We start from the raw sequence: 5,416 nt of genomic DNA on the forward strand, positions 1-5,416 counted from the left end.
AATGGAGGTTTTTTATTATTATTATTGAGATATTTTGTTCTTTTGGAGAAGAGTACTTTATAAGGTGCAGCCGGTTTAGGTTCGGAAAAATATTTAACTTGAACCGAACCGTTAAGGGATGGTTTAAGGGGCGGTTCATAAACCGCCGGTTCCGGTTCGAGTCCCGGTTTGAAACCGTTTAATAGGCAATTTAGAGTTGAGCGGTTTGGAGTGATTCAAGAGACGGTTTTGGACGGTTCGAGGGACAGTTTAGGGCGGTTTGATCAAAAAAATGGGAGAAAAAAATTAGTAAAATAAATATTTCAAAAAAATAAGGAAAGAAGAAAACAATATCATTTGTGTTTGTAATAAAAATTAATAAAAAATATGTAGACTTAATTTGAAAAAAATTATATAAATGAAAAGAGATAATTTAAAAAAATTATATAAATGAAAAGAGATTAAATTAATTTTAGTTAAAAAAAAAAAGAAAGAAATAAAGAAGGGCTTGAACTTAATTTTGTAGAAATTAAGTTGCCTACTGATGCATGCATTTTAGATCATCATTTAGGAGTAATTTTTGCACATAATTTACCCTTATTCATAGCTATTATTTTAGATATTAGTATATATTTAGTCAATTTTACAATTTTCACATTTCTTAGTTTAATTTTTGGAATTTATTTGCTTTGTAGGTTAAATCTGGAGAAATTTGATGAATTTTGATCAGAGTAGCCATTTGGAGGAGATTAAAGTCGAATTGCAAAAAAATTTTGAAGTTGAGTTAAAAATGGCCGAGAGCGACACAACCTGCAGCACAACCGAATTAGCTTATGTCCCAGGTTGTGTCGATCGTCAGATATTCACGCCGAGAGCGACACAACCCGCGACACAACTGACTCGGCTTATGTCGTTTTTACTGGAAAATTTTTGACGTGGCATTTCCGTTACTCCAGCCTTTTTACCTCACTTTCTCTGGATCCTTCCCCCTTTTACCCATTCTAGAACAGTCCCCTTGCCTATATAAAGTGCCCTTTATCACTTTCTTTCCATAGAGAGCAAGGGAGGCATTTTTAGAAAGATAGAAAGAGGGAAAGGGAGGAGCATCTTCTGCATCTTTTTCCAGCAGCTGCAGATCACGTTTTCTGCACTTTTGTGCAGCAGAATCTGCTGCAAATTTGCTGGGTTTTTCTACCCCTTTTAGCTTACATTTCCATTATTTCTTCATTTCTTCATTTGGGTTTGTCTTTAAACAATGATTTGTGAGTAGTTTATTGAGATTCTAGAGATGGGTTTGTAAATATTGATTTGTTTTGTGGTTTTGAACTGATTTAGCCATTTAAATGAAGATTGTTATATTTTGATTTATTGCTTGTGTGCTTATTTCCTTGCTTGATGAATGGGCCCTCATTAAGTTAAGTTTTAATCCTTAATAGATGGACTGAAAAGTGAATATTGGGGATGGATAATCTTGCAATAAACTTTATTTTCTTGGTGTTAGAAATAAGCTAAGAAGATTAAGGGGAACTTTCCAAAAATCAATTAGAGCATTAATTGGGTTTTTGTTAGATTTGAAATACCGTGAAAAGGGTTTGATTTAATGAAAACCAATTTTGAGATGCTTGAAAAAGGTTTCAAAAATTTAAGAATTGATTTCCCTCAAAATTGCAATTCTCATGTGTTTGGCTAAATTAGGGAAAAATCACATGCAAACAATATTGAAAAAATCCAATCTCTAGAATCAATTTATTTTTCATTGAAATTAGATATAAATCCTCCAAACCTCATAAATAGCAATTTAAATTTAAATCCAATTTAAATCCAATTTCTATAATCACTTTATTTTTATTTTTATTGAATTTAGATTTAATTCCTCTCAATTTCATAAATAGTTATTTCAAATTAATTTTTGGGTAATCTAGTTTAATTAATTTTAGTTAATTGATTGATCTAGTTTTAATTCCTCAAATACCAATTTTAATTCCAAATTTCATTTTACATCTTTAATTTTTGTCTTAATTTTAATTTTTAGATTTTATTTTTAATATCTTTTAATTTTTGTCATTCTAATTTGCTTATACTTTTATTTCCAATTTAAGCACAATTCCCTGTGGGATCGATATCAATTTTTAAAACTATACTACTGTGACCCGTGCACTTGCGGACACACCGTATCAAGTTTTTGGCGCCGTTGCCGGGGAATTGTTTGTTTTAAGTTGGATTTTAATTGTTTTAAGCTAATTAGAATTTTTATTTTCTTTTATTTTCACTATTGTTCCTTGTGTTTTTCAGGTACTTTTCTTGTTTATGAGACGATCGAAAAGCACAAGTGACAGTGAATTGTTGTTCAATCCTGAAATTGAAAAATTCTGTCGAGCTAACAAAAAGGAATACAAAAGAAGAAAAGAAGCAGAAAAAGAAGAACAACAAATATTTGAGCAAGAGGAGACAATAGAAAATATGGAGAATCAAAATAGAGCTATTGGTGGAGACAATGGAGGAAACGAGCAAAACGGTCAAAATGCTGTTGTTAATCAAAATGATCCTCAAAGAAGATCCATGTTAGATTATGCTTTTCCTAGATGTACTGATGTGAGAGATAACAGACCTATTATTGGAGCTAATCAATTTGAATTAAAAACTGGTCTTATTCAAATGGTTCAGAATTCACAATTTGGAGGTAGCCCACTTGAAAATCCTCATTCTCATTTGAAGAAATTTTTGATGATATGTGGTACACAAAGACAACCTGGAGTTTCTGATGAAGTTATTCGGCTCACCTTATTTCCATTTTCTCTTCGGGATTCAGCATTGGAGTGGTATGATTCACTCCCACAAGCTATTATAGCTACTTGGGAGCAGCTATCTCAAGCTTTTCTATCTCAATTTTTCCCACCTGGGAAAACTACTCATTTGAGGAATTTGATGGTAGCTTTTAAACCAAGAGATGATGAAACTTTGTATGAATCCTGGATGAGATTTAAGGAGCTTGAAAGGCAATGTCCTCATCATGAAATACCCAAATGGATGATTGTTCAGAATTTCTACACCAGAGTTACTCCAGCCATAAGAAACACAATTGATTCACAAGCAGGAGGAGATTTCATGAGAATGACAAGTGAAGAATGCTATGATCTATTAGAGAAGATTGCTCATAATACCCATTTGTGGGGAAATCCTAGAGCACTTGAGCCAAAGAAAGCTGGGATCTATGAACTTGACTCAGTTAACTACATGAATGCAAGATTTGATCAGTTGACTCAGCTTCTTAGTGATTTTTGCACAAAGGCAACAACCTCAACTCCTACAACTATGCAACAAGTTGCCTTCACAAATGGAACTCAAAGTTGTGGAGTTGATTATTCTTCTTATGGTGATGATTATTTGCAAGAGCAAGCTGCTTATGCAGGAGGTTATCAACAAAAACCTATGGGAAATTCTTATTCTAATATGAACAACTCAACATGGAGACCACAAGCAACTTTTGCTCAACAAGGCCAAAGCTCAAATTATGCTCATAACCAGCAGTTTATGCAGCAAAATAGGCCTCAATTTCAGCCTCAATTTCAGCCCACAAGGCAGCCACCACCTGGATATCAAGCAAGAGCACAACAATCCCTTCCACCTCATGAACCGAAGCCAACCTTGGAGAGCATGATGGAGAAATTTTTTGCTGAACAAAGTAAGATGAATAGCAAATTGGAGGAAGAAATGCAACACATGAGACAAACCATGGATCAATTACAAGTCCACAACCGCATGTTGGAGACTCAATTGGCGCAACAAGCAAGCTCATCAGGAAGCAATTCCTATGGGAAACTACCTAGCCAACCACAAAACCCTCATGAACAATGTAAGTTTGTAACCTTGAGAAGTGGTAAAAAAGTTGGTCAAGAGAGTGAAAACAAGAGAGAAGAAAAAGAGAGCACAAAAGAAGAAAATTCAGTTGAGAGCAAGAAAAATGAAAAAGAAGAAGAAAGCAAAAGTGAGCAAGATGAGGGAGAGAAACCATATATCCCACCTGAACCTTACAAGCCCACCCTTCCCTACCCCCAAAGATTCATCAAACACAAGCTAGACAAACAATTTGGCAAGTTCCTTGAAGTGCTAAAGAAGTTGTACATCAATGTGCCATTCACTGAGGCACTATCCCAAATGCCAAGTTATGCCAAGTTTTTGAAGGAGATTCTTTCCAACAAGAGAAGGCTAGAAGATTATGACACAATCAATTTGGGAGAGCAATGCAGTGCTATAATTCAGAAGAAGTTACCTCCCAAACTCAAAGATCCGGGTGTGTTTTCCATTCCTTGTCATATTGGTGATAATTGTGTGGCAAATGCCTTATGTGACCTTGGAGCTAGTGTCAGCCTAATGCCACTTTCAATATATGAGAAGTTGAATATGGGAGAGTTGAAGCCCACAAACATGTATCTTTCACTGGCTGACCGTTCAATTAAGTATCCGGAAGGCATTCTTGAAAATGTGCCTATCAAGGTTGGGAAATTCTACATTCCGGTGGACTTTGTCATTTTAGATATGGAAGAAGACACAAAAGTTCCTATCTTATTGGGAAGACCCTTTTTGGCAACAGCTGGTGCATTAATTGATGTAAAGGGTGAGCAATTGACACTTAGAGTGGGAGATGATCAAATGATATTCAACATCAATCCAGCCATGAAAAGGAAACATGAAGAAGTGGAGTCTTGTTTGCGGGTAGACATTATTGATGAGATTGTTCAAGAGCATTTCAGACAAAGCTATCCACAAGACCCACTTGAAAATTGCTTAGTCCATGGTGGGAGCATTAATGATGATAATCATAACATGGCTACTTTTGCACAATACTTGGAGAGCTCTCCACCACATCCTGAAGCCACAATTTTTCAACTTGAAGGAGTGCAAAATTTGGAGATCAAACCACCATCATTAAAGGTAGAGGATGCCCCAAAGGTAGATCTTAAACCTCTTCCTTCCAACCTCAGGTATGCTTTTCTTGGACCCAATGAAACATATCCTGTTATAATTAATGCATGTTTGACTGATATTGAGATTGACAAATTGTTGAGAGTTTTGAGGGAATATAGGAGAGTTTTGGGTTATGCAATTGATGATATAAAGGGAATTAGCCCAACAGTTTGTATGCATAGGATTTTCCTTGAGCCAAATAGTAAACCTTCCATTGAACACCAAAGAAGATTGAATCCTACAATGAAGGATGTTGTGAAAAAGGAAATCCTAAAATTACTAGCTGCTGGAATTATTTACCCTATTTCTGACAGTGAGTGGGTTAGTCCTGTGCATGTTGTACCAAAAAAAGGTGGGGTGGCAGTTGTTAAAAATGAGAATAATGAATTGATACCCACTAGAACTGTTACAGGGTGGAGAATGTGCATAGACTATAGGAAGTTGAACAATGCTACAAGAAAAGACCATTTTC

The 5,416-nt window shown here is 35.3% G+C and overlaps 1 non-coding gene across 1 annotated transcript; it reads right to left on the reverse strand.

Moving 5' to 3' along the window:
- Positions 1-2,889: 2,889 nt before the first annotated feature.
- Positions 2,890-2,996, reverse strand: LOC131181825 (small nucleolar RNA R71). Its single transcript, XR_009150302.1, has one exon. It is a non-coding gene; the product is annotated as a small nucleolar RNA R71 (small nucleolar RNA).
- Positions 2,997-5,416: the final 2,420 nt, after the last annotated feature.

This window comes from Hevea brasiliensis, chromosome 7, assembly GCF_030052815.1.
Source record: "Hevea brasiliensis isolate MT/VB/25A 57/8 chromosome 7, ASM3005281v1, whole genome shotgun sequence".
In the NCBI taxonomy this organism is placed as follows: domain Eukaryota; kingdom Viridiplantae; phylum Streptophyta; class Magnoliopsida; order Malpighiales; family Euphorbiaceae; genus Hevea; species Hevea brasiliensis.